This window comes from Sitophilus oryzae, unplaced genomic scaffold (assembly GCF_002938485.1).
Source record: "Sitophilus oryzae breed Bouriz unplaced genomic scaffold, Soryzae_2.0 scaffold_965_pilon_pilon, whole genome shotgun sequence".
Lineage (NCBI taxonomy): Eukaryota > Metazoa > Arthropoda > Insecta > Coleoptera > Curculionidae > Sitophilus > Sitophilus oryzae.
Window position 1 is genome coordinate 725000 of NW_022147600.1, and position 12144 is coordinate 737143.

Genomic DNA, 12144 nt, shown 5'->3' on the forward strand with positions numbered 1-12144 from the left:
CAGCATTCCAATAAGCACTCAAGTCCATTGCATACACTTCCGTAAGCCTTGAAAAATAATGTTGGTTTTGGGGGGTTGATAACGATTAAATATTCACCTATTCGAAACATCGCAACTATATTAATAACTCCTACCTTTCAATTTAATTTAATACGGGACTTTGCAAGGATTTTCTCTTGTTTTATGTAATGCTGAACATCCCTTCCGGAATCTAAATGGTTCCAGTAGACAATTCTTTGGCTCTCTTCCCCTAAATTTCCTACCCTTCCTTCCTCTCTGTTTAATGTACTTTTATAATATTAAATAACCTAATTTCGTCAGTTACGAAGGCTTATTATTCAAGACGTTGCTCTCTAGACAGTTAATAAAAGAAATACGTGGCCGTTTTGCTTGTCTCTCACTGCCTGCCAACATGCTTTCTCGTCTTAGGTTGTACTGTATTATTAATTTTTGGGGGTTTAAGCATTTAATTTATTGTCACTGGCAAAGTAAAAGCGAATGAATTCTATTGGTATACCTCCATTCGAACATGAGTGAATTACTAGTAAATAATGTTGGACATCTATAAAAAATAGAATATTCCAAACAGTTTTACTAAAATGTCTATAATTTTTGTCATTTCGATTGCTGATCGACAGGTATACAATCGTATATGTTACAGTGAAATTCGGAAATTCAGTGATTCTTAAGATTCACTAGGAAATGCTGGCAATTACGCAGTGGACCAGTGAATCTGACATTTTAAAGAGATTTATCAACTTTTTCTAGTAATTTCTAACATTCGCTAGTGAAAATAACATTTACCTAAGGTTGCCAGTAAAAGTTTATTATTGACATATGCAATTCAATAGTTTTTGTTCAAACCCAACATTGTGAACCAAGTTAAAAATTACTTGTCACCTTTTTATCGCCTATTACCCTACCTACTAATAGAATTTCTAATTCTGAGAAAATGCATTGAAAGGATATTTTGAAAAACTGAAAAAGGAAAATTGGAAGTATATTTTCAATTTTATGTAGAAAAAATTAATAGCAGTTGAATCCTGGTGCTGTAATTCTAAGAACAATCATTTTGAATAAAAAAATCACATTATTAGAAATATATTGAGAGAAATTAAAGTTAATTTTGTATAAAATTTATATTTCTCAATTCTTTATTATTTGTAACATAAATATTTATATTTTTTTACACAATAATATCCATCTTATTTCAACAAGCTTTTTTTTAAATTGGTGGTATTTGCTTTATTATAGAAAAGTTATTATCTAAAACTATTTTATTCTTACCAAAAAATATCTCGTGTCTTTTTAGATGAAAGTTTCTCACCTGTGATCTGAAATTAAAAAAAATACTGTTAAAATTTTAAACAATGTATGTCTGATGGTTATAAAAGAAGAATGTTGGTTATATGGAAAACTATATATGCCTTCAGACAGCTAAAATAACTTAAAATAAGAGTTGGCTATCTATGCGAAAACGGCTTTGCGCTTGCTTCAGTGTTTCACATAAGTATAAATTTATAATATATTATGCATAGAATAAATAAGTGTACTATAAATGTAAAATTATTATAAACAATCATTAACTTTAACTAGCTGCAGCGTATTGAGCATATTTCTTATTTTATTTGGCTATATAAATACTCACAAATAAGAATTCCATATTTATTTTATTTTATTTGGCTTGGTTTGGTTTTTAAAAACCCACCATAACAAATAAAATAAAACCAATATTTCCTAATTCATTTTAAAAGTACTAATCTAGCTAAAACTAAGCGATTTCGGATATTTTTAGTAAACGGTTTTTATAGAATATTTCTTATTAAAATTTAATTTCATTTTAAATTATTTAATATTACGTTTTATACAAAATTTGTAATAATAAATTTAGTTATTAATTAAACTATTTTTTATTAAATTACTTCAGAGAGCTCTAATAAAAGTAATTTATATTTCAAAATTTTGGTTTTACTGCAGATCGATATAACCCTGACCGAGTTCGAAACTGTAACAAATATTGCGAATAATTAAAAGTAACGCAATATCTAATAGAGTCCCAACGTAATTTAGTTTTATAAAATAATGACGTATTTTATATTAAATAAAATGTAAGTAAATTGCATTTTCAATAGGAATATGTAGAAAATTATACGGTCTTCATTATTATAAAGAATAAATCATAATTTACAAACTAATATACAGGGTGTCCCAGAAATAAGTGCAAATATTTTAACTGGTAGTATAGTTCAACCCCATTTTTTTTTTCGCGAAAAAGAAATTTTGAAAATTCGAAATTTTTTGGTTAAAAAACAATGGATCTAAAATGACTGCTTCTCCAACCCGTTGCGAGCCTCCATCGACAATCGACCGATGCAGTAGGTTTCTTTCCCACTCCTGTTATCTCGACCGACAGGCGTTATACCCGCAACTATTTCAAAAAAGCTGCTTCTTTTATATCCTATTATTTTTAAGCTGTTGCAAGTCCCATACGACCATCGACCGATGCAGCTACGTTCGCGCCGCGCCGTAGCGCATTTCACACTCCGTTGTCCGTTGTATCTCGCAGCCTGTATCGATGGTTGTCGAAATAACGTGTTTTCCATCCATAATCCATACTAGTTGTTTTTTGGAATTGCTTCGAGCAGCATCGAATTTCGTGGCGGTGCAGAGCGCCGACTTCGTTTCACGAACGGTCGATCTCTGCGTATCGTTATTTTATATCTGTTATTTTTTAAAAGTAGTAATGGTTGCGTTATGTTATTTCTAAATAATTGTTATAAAATAACAGCTAGTTAAATAACAACCTATCACTACCGGGAACATAATATATAACGCAGAAAAAAAATCGTGGGTGTTTGGGAAGGCTTGAAAGGAAACAATTTTTTTTCTGCGTATTATCTACTGGGAACTAACAATAATCATAATGGAATACTGTATAACAAATATTTTTAAAATCTGCGTTACTACTGCTTGTATACTTTACAAGTAAAACTGAAGTAAAAATCTCAAAGAAAGTACCTGATATTGAGCCTTTTGGCACATTGTATTAGTATGACCCTGTATTAGTATCAAAATGACAGCAGTATCCTTCGTCTTTATCAGTTAGATCCGCGGCAAAGGTTTTCTAGTTTAATTGAAATCGAAAGCTCGCGGTCACAAGTAATGAAATTCCGTTGCTTTAGGAGAGGATTAAAGTGTCTTTTATTGACGGTAATTGATATATTGAGATTCATGGCGTGGCGATGAACAAAGCGAACGGAGCTTTAAAGGGTTGATAGGTTTGCGGAAAGCAGCCCAATTGCGATTTATTTGAAACTCGGAATTTGGCACTGAGGAAAATTCGTTGGTTCAGCAGTATTCTTTGAATGTATTGTGTGTTATCGAATGTTAGTACATTATTACATTTTTTTAGTTTCAGAGAAGAAAAACACTTTATACAGTATTTAAAATAAGTATATAGAACAGAGAGATGTTGACATTCTAGATTTGAAAATGTTTGCATTTCTTATTTTGTACAGGATGTCCCATTTTGACTTAAATCATACCGTATCTCCATTATGAGGATATAGGAGGATGCCGTTTGCACAAACCTTTCCCACTTTTTATGTCAAACGGAAGATGATACAAACAAAATTTTCATAGCCCTCTTCGTTTCTGAGCTACAGGGTCTTTTCGAAAATTTTGTAATTTGGGACAGCTCCCGTATCTCCGTTATTGTGGATGATATCGAGAAGGTGAAAACTGATTCTTGTAGAACTTTTTACGTAGAATACAGTGGCGTAGTCTGTTTTTTCTAAGATATATCATTTACAGAATATCACTTTTTTACTAGTAGGCGATGATAAATAACACAAAAATCAAAATGGTATTTACTAAAATACACATACACATAATAAAATTTTCTTCGGATTGATATATTTTACTTCTGAACTGTCACCACTGAAACTCTAATATATTTTTCTTTTTTTATAACGGCATGGGTTTGCAGTACTTTGCAAATATCTAAAAGTTTGCATTATTGAAGCATTTTCCAGGTGTTCAACATTGTTGTAGTTGCCATGATGTATTTCATATTTCAAAAATCCCCAAAATTAGAAATCGAGAACGGACAGTTCCGGGAATCATGGAGACCATCATATGAGTCCATTGGTTCTAATTCATTGATTTGAGAAATAATAATTTAACAAAATTCTAATATTTTCAAAGTTGTGAGAGAAAACCCCATCTTGCTGATAGTATGTTTTGTGTAAATTAGGTAAAAATCTAAAAGTTCCGGTATGATAGCTTCCAAGATTTACAAATAGCGGTAGAGAGTTAAGTTTCCCTAATATATAAATAATTTATTAGTGGCTCCCAAAATATAACAGGAGCAGTATATACCTTTAAGAATTCTTTAGTTTCTTTTATTATCAGTCATGGCCTACTAATAAATAAAATATGATCTTTTAATAAAAACTTTTAAATATTGCAATAAATAATGAAACTAAATATAGAGTAATATATGTTTTTGAGAAGCTTATCGTAAGCCAGATCATATAATTTATAAATATACAGGGTGTTCCATTTAAGAAAACATAACTTTAATTTATATCTTTAAAAATATTCTTTTCGTAGAATAACAGACTGTGGCACTGTATTCCACATAAAAAGTTCTATAATAAATAGTTTTTACCTTCTAGTTATCTTTAACAATAGCAGCCTTTAACAATAACAGAGATACAGGCGGTGTCCCAAATAGCAAAATTTTCAAAAAGACTCTGTAGCTCAAAAACGAAGAGAGTTATAAAAATTTTGTATACGGCATCTTCCATTTGACAAAAAGGTGGTATAGGTTTGTGCAAACCGCGCCCTTCTATCTTAACTAATAATGGAGATACCGTATGATTTCAACCAAAATGGAAAATCCTGTAATCATTGCTAACTTAATTCTGTTAGTAAGCGGTAGATCATGCTACGCCACATTGGGTATACAATATTTTGTCGCGAAATTAATAAAAAAAGTATTTTAAATGACTTCCTACTGTTGTCCTCAATTTGTAATATCTCAATCCACGAAAATTTAAAGCATTTTACAGGAATGTCAATTTTTCCTTATTAGTCATTTAATTTATGCCCAAGATTCCTAAAAGAATAAAACCTAAGAACCAATTTTTTCCCAATCTATCTTTGCTTTTCCCGATTCTTATAGCCGACGCTCTTAATGCTCGAAAATAAGAAGACGCCTTTTTGTCTTATAAAATTTAAAAATTTAACTCGTCGCCTTCACGGGGCTCTTCCCAATTTTTACGACGATTGGTATTTGCAGGTGGCGCTATATTTCAAAGTCAATTTGGGAAATGGAGAAAGTTTTTCCTTCCTCCTTCTGTGCCTTTTCTTCTGGCCTGTTTGCGCTTTTTTTTGGATCGGATAAATTCGTATTCCTTTAAGGCAACTGTTTTCAATTCCATATTTTCTTTGCGGCTCGCTTTTAGAATTTTAATTAATATGAATTTAAGCTATATGTCTTCAGTGAAAATAATCTCAAACCCTATTTATATGTTTAGTTATAAATATAGCGATATTCGAATAGAACAGGGTTGCATTATAGAAGTAACTATATTCCCAGTCAGCATTTTATTCTCTTGAGGGAAATGTGTTCTTGGTGACGTCCTTGTTACATTACCGGGCCTTCCTTTTGCGTCAAACAGCACACAAAAATAAAAGTGGCGTCACGACTGGTGCCTAAGGCCCAGCGCCCACAGAAGTGGTGGAGGCTTATGGCGTGGCAGCGGTATGGTTGCGGCGTGGTCGCTATCTGGTGTTTTAACGCATACTGAGGTGGCAAAAAATAGAACAAGATCCGTCGTAAGGTGTTTGTTTATTTTGTAAAATGTCGTACCTGCTAGGGCAGTTAAATAATATGTAAAGAAGACGATATTTCGTGCTTCCTTTCTTAGATTTCGTTCCAGGCTACATCTTGAGCATTTCTATTGCTGTAGTCTGGTCGATTACAGTCGTATAAACATGGTTTTGACTCAATTAATTCAAGTTGATAATAAATTGTAGATCGTCCCGCATTATTGAAAAACACAAGTCTTTATGTCGAAATGCCTTGTACTGAAAGGGCACGACACCGCCACGCCGCCGGTGCTTTCAATGCACCACTAGTGGTTACGATATGGTATACCTGATCTGCGCATCTGCCGCTTCATCTCGATGGGCGTTTCCTAATTTACACTGGCATAGCCATCGCCACGCGTCAGAACCATGCACGCCACCGCCATACCTACGGCACTTCTATGGGCGCTGGGCCTACTAAGTTGGCATAAAAAAGGACTAATGTGTACTGCAAATAATAACTGACATTTAGTAGGAATGGTGTTTAAAATACCGTACCTGTTGGTCGCATGAATAAAACGCAGATAAGTAAATGTGACAAAATATTGCTCATTGGGTTATTTACATATTTTTGCGGCGGGTTCAATAGTGCAAAATCTGGAAATGTTAGTATTATGTTAGTATATATTAAAACGTCAACCATGAAATAGGTCATAGTGGTTTTTATAGTTAGATTTTAATACGCTAAATAGTTTTTTCTTCTTTCTAACGACTGATACAGTTTGAAACGTAAAGCCTTTTTGATGGTTAGGAACATTTTTGTAGGGATAAAGAATAACTGAGGACACGGTTTTAAACTTTTTAGAATTAAAAAAATCTTTCTAAAAATTTCCTGTTTCAGTTGCGATATAATCAGATTATTAGCTTGTATCATTTACCTATTTTATAATATTTTGGTAACTGATATGGCAAACAGTTTAGATTAATTAGGTTGCTGGAGTTTGGGATCCTGTTTGACCCCTCAATCGGAGGCTTGGGTCCATTGCGATACTCTTGTATTATTGTATACCAAACCTTCCGCTGATTGTTCTTTGCTTTTTGCTTTTAAACACTCAGCAGCTCTTTGCAATGTTTTGCTGCTGCTTCCTCTAGTCTCTCGAAAAAAACCTTGCCCTAAAGTTTTAAAGCGTCGGTTTTCCAGTGCCGGACAGTGGCACAGCAGGGCTGGAACTCTGTAACGAAATAGCTATCGGTAGCGATGAAGAATACTTTCGCTTGCCGTTTAGTTTGTACGGCCAAGGTCAGTATTCTTTATCGCTACCGATCGCTAATTCGTTACAGAGTTCCAGCCCAGGTGCTCTATGGTTTCTTCTTCCCCTCCGCATTCTCTACAGTAGTCTACTCGTTGGAAATCTTCCATCTCACGAGATTTACCCCCGTGGGGTTTGGTGTGGTTATTTTCCAGTGATGACACCTACAATTATGCATACTACATTCTTTTAGTGCTCTAGTAGTTGCTTTGTCTTTATGCAATCTATCACTAGCCACAGTCTTCGAGCTGTAGCGCAGTCTTGCCACGTCTCTTGCTGCTTGGTCTTGATGGTAGTTCCAATGTAGTAAATAGCTAACATAGGAGTATTATAGGCCTCTATTACACGAAATAAAATCATTCAACATACATCTCCATCTGGAGAGATTCATAAATTGATATACATTCCTATTGTAAAAAACTTCTTTAAGTAATTTCCTACAAACATTTCTTGGGATGAAAAAGAAAATATATCATTAATAGTTATAACGGACCGACCATACACTTCAAAATAAAATATGACTGAAAATAATTAAAATACTGACTGTATCATAGTTTACTGTTCTGGGAATATAGGCAATAAAAGTTCCTCATTAAAATGTATGTCCCTTTAATGTAAACAGCCACTGGTGTAAAACATAAAAATGTCTGGGAGGTTGTGCATAGTTGAATATAAATTTAAAAATAACAAAAACAAACTATTATGTACAGGGTGAGTCTTAAATAAGTGCAAATATTTTTAGAGTTGGTAGATCTCGATTAAAGAAACATGTTTTCTCTTTACCGTTTTTGAAATAAGTCTAAATAAAGAAATATGTTTTCTCTTTACCCTTTTTCAAATAAGTCTAAAATATCCGAGTTATTTTACCTTACTTTACTTTTAAATTAAAAAAATATGTATTTTTTGCGTAAATTTTGAGAACCACTGGATCTTTTCTGGGTTTTCATTCTTGTAAATTTAATCTACTACCTATGTTGCCATATTATTAAGAAATTATGTTTTTTAACTAAAAACTAAAAAAAATTAAATTTAAAAAAAAATCCAAACTTTCAATTACCATATTTCATTACCCCATAGACGTGTTTCGGGGGTCTAAAAATACACCCTCTAAAAATATTTGCACTTATTTAAGACTTACACTGTATATATCTTATATTTGCTAATAAACTAAGATTAATAAAAAAATATCTGGAGAAATGCATCTGGAAAGACAGATTCTAGAAGGTCTTTCACAATTCAGATGTTTGTTGCCGCTTTTATATACCATTAATAATTACTAACATTAGGGATAAAGTGCTTAATTGGTTTATTATTATTTTACTAGTTGGAGAGTATTTAAATTATTCAACGGTCTGTTTATTTCGATGGAAAATTATAGAGGGTGTCCCAGAAATAAGTGCTAATATTTTAACTGGTAGTATAGTTCAACCCTAGAAACACGCGTATTAGGTTTTTTTCGCGAAAAAAAAAATTGAAAATTCGAAATGTTTTGAAAAAAATTTTGGATTTTTTTTTTAGTTTTTATTTAAAAAACATAATTTCTTGATAAGATGGCAACATAGGCAGTAGATTAAATTTACAAGAAAGAAGCGATAGCCTCTAAAAGAAAAATAAAAGAGGCTTGTTTAATTCAATCCAATAAAAATAAATGTATTGCTCATGCATCTGTAGATGTTAGTAATGTATAGCAATCGCTTCTTTGATTTTAAAGAACAATAGATACAACAAGATAAATAAACATAACATACGTAAAATTTAAAAATGATCTTACAGAAAGTTTGGGGCTTTTTAGATTTACCTTATTAAGTAATTGTTATCAGGTAGTAATTGTTAATTTTGAAGTTTAAATTCAAGTTAAAAAAAATGTCATTTTAACAGAACGTCAAAAGTTTCTTGTAGACGTATCTGTTTTAAAAAAGTAAAGTGTTCTCGAATAGTTGAATTTAAATATTTTAAATAGTTTTTTTCTTTATTCTTTGTATTTTTTTGCTTCCGACGACGGAAAGAGATAACTTTCCGAAACGTTTAGCATATTTTTTTTGCTTTGTTAGGCAAATTTGTATTGCCTTAAACATAACTTCTGACAAGCAGCGTCCGTTTAGGTTTAACGCAGAAGTGTTTACAAAAAATAATTATTTTATTTTGTAGATTTTCTTGCAGTGCAGTGGCGAAATACCCATACAGGATTTTTTTGGAAAGATGAATCCGCCACATAGGTAAAGACATTTTTTAAGATCCAGTGGTTCTCAACATTTTAGCAAAACATCTTTTTTTTTTGGAAATTTTCAAAGTAAAATAACTCCCTTATTTTGGACTTATTTAAAAAACGATAAAGGAGAAAATATGTTTCTTTTATCGAAATCTACCACCCCTTAAAATATTTGCACTTATTTCTGGGACACCCTGTATATCATCTAAAATATACGCGAATATTCCCTTTTATAATATCCAGAAACTACACAAAATTCAAACAAAAGTAAATTGAAATTATCCAGATTTTTAGTTAAAAAACTAGCCACAGTATTTGGATACATTCTGAACTTAATATTTATAGCAATAATGTAGCAATAATAATAACGTTGTTAATAAATATAGTGTTTTCACTTTTTCCGTGTACTTACAATAGAATGAAAAAATACACCTTGGTTGCGAGAGAGAGAGAGAGAGAGAGAGAGAGAGAGAGAGAGAGAGAGAGAGAGAGAGAGAGAGAGATGAGTGTCCTGTGAGGGTTCTAACAACTTTACAGAAAGATCCGCGTTCAAGAGAATATATATTTTGATACAGATGAAGAAGTAGCATATGTGATCTAAGTTTATTAGTTCCCTTGAGGATGTCCCATTCATTTTGAAGTATACTGAAGAACACTTTTATGTGGAAATTTCGACAACGGAGTTCCTTCAATATTCTGTAAGAGTGTTGCCTCGTTAGCCAGTTTGTCTACTCGGTCATTACCAGCAATGTCAGAGTGTCCAGGAATCCACATAAAGTTAACATTGTAGTTTCTTTCAGTAAGTTTATATACTAGATCTCTAATGCTGCAGGTTAGAGAGTTTTGGGGGGTTAAAGAAGCTTACTGTTGAGGGAACTAAGTGAATCAGATAGTATTAATGCTTCAATCGGTGGCATGCTCCGAATTTGGATAAGAACCTGATAAATAGCTGTGAGTTCGGCTGTTATACCTTGGTTGATTTTATAAATCCAAAACTATTAATTACATCACATATTCCATATAAAAATGAAAAATCTGTTAAACTAATGATTAAATCGAGTAATTCAACTGGATGTCACACCACTCGCTTTTTACTTATGACCGCTCGCAACAGTATGTTTGCGTTCCATTTGTCATAACTGCCCGAGATCATGCAAACTTATTTTAATAACCCGCAAAGTACGAACAGAACAAACTAATGTAAAAATTAAATTACAGACAGGTTTAGTTTACACAATGCGGGCCTGCCATTCGGACGTAATAGGAGTGGAATAAAAGGGATATTTATGTGTTAAATAACATTGTTAACTGCATGTAGAGAAACTGGTTTTTAGTAGGGGTTACGGTTTCTTGAAATTAATTTTTGTTCGTAACGGTATAAGTAAGTGCGTTTCTAGTTTACTTGATTGATCTTAATATTGATTTAGAATATTTTTGAAAATTAATGCACACTATCACTAATTTGTTATATTAATTTTTTAATAATTATATAAATTGTATATTTGAAATAAAATATCTTCTTGGATTGACATTACTACATTACTCTTTATGTTTATTTGTGCTTGTTTAATGCATTGTTACCTGGAGTTGAAAACTATATGCTATAATATCGGTTTTTTCACCTGTTGGATGGTGAAGACTGGAGTTGCTTGGAAAACTCGGAGAGCGTGGAGTGGCAGTTCGGTGTATTTTATTCTAAACTCGTTGAGTATCTGAATATATCATTCCCTTTAGTCAAAAAGAGGGCCAATCAACGTGGTAAAATTTCTTGGTTTAATGATGAGCTGAAACGTATGCGTGAGCATTTCTAACAGAATTAAAAAACAATTATAATTTCCCGGAAATCAATACTGAATTAAGGTCTTTTAGGAAAAAATACAAAGCAAAAATTACTTTTTGCAAAAAACAAGCAAACTCGAAATATATTAAAGACGCTGACACTATGGTGAAGGCTACATGGTATATAGTAAATTCATACAGAGGTCCTATAAAATATACTGTGAGTACGAATGTTAGCGCAAATGATTTTAACGATTTTTTTGTGAATATAACCGAAAATATTGTAAAGTCTCTGAGCGTAGATTATCGCACACCGCTTGACTATATAACAAAATTTTCTAATAAACCTTTAAATCTAAATTTTTTCTTTAGAGAGGTAACTTTCATAGAAACTCGAAACGCCCTAAATTCGTTAAAAAATTAGCATAGTAAAGATATTTATAACATGACCATTCCACTAGTTAAAAAAGTAATAAATTTATTAATATATCCTCTAACTAAATTATTCAATAGATATATAAGAGACGGTACGTATCCCAGTTGTTTAAAAATTTCCAAAATCGTACCAGTATTTAAAAAAGGTGATCCTGAAAGTGTGAATAATTATAGACCCATAGCTTTAATACCGATACTTTCAAAAATTTTTTAATATTTATTGAAACACTAGTTAACACATTACTTTGAATCTAATAACCTGTTCGTAGAGAATCAGTTTGGGTTTCGTAAAGGAAAATCTACAAGAATGGCTTCCATTGGTTTGATGGATAATTGAGCCCTCAATTAAGATATAATTGAGGGTTTTGAGAGCGGTAACTATGTTGGTTCGGTCTTCTGTGACCTTACCGAGGCCTTTGATTGTGTTGATCACAACATACTTTTACAGAAAATTTCATATTACGGAGTAAATAATTTGAGTTCGAAATTATTGGCTCATTATCTTGTAAACCGATCTCAACAAACATTAGCCAACGGTACGCTCTCTGATGTGAGTGTTGTAAAATATGGGGTACCGCAAGGCTCAGTATTAGG

At 32.2% G+C, this 12144-nt stretch overlaps 1 protein-coding gene across 3 annotated transcripts in view; it reads right to left on the reverse strand.

Annotated features, from left to right (window-relative positions):
- LOC115891076 (irregular chiasm C-roughest protein-like) overlaps nucleotides 1–12144 on the reverse strand; it is a 549766-nt gene that overhangs the window by 353750 nt on the left and 183872 nt on the right. For 2 of the 3 annotated variants that reach the window (XM_030911476.1, XM_030911475.1), the window contains exon 4: nucleotides 1328–1334. The exons of the other annotated variant lie outside the window; for it this stretch is intronic. The gene's annotated coding sequence lies outside the window, so the exon portion shown is untranslated. The remainder of the gene's footprint in view (nucleotides 1–1327; nucleotides 1335–12144) is intronic. 3 annotated transcript variants of the gene reach the window in all.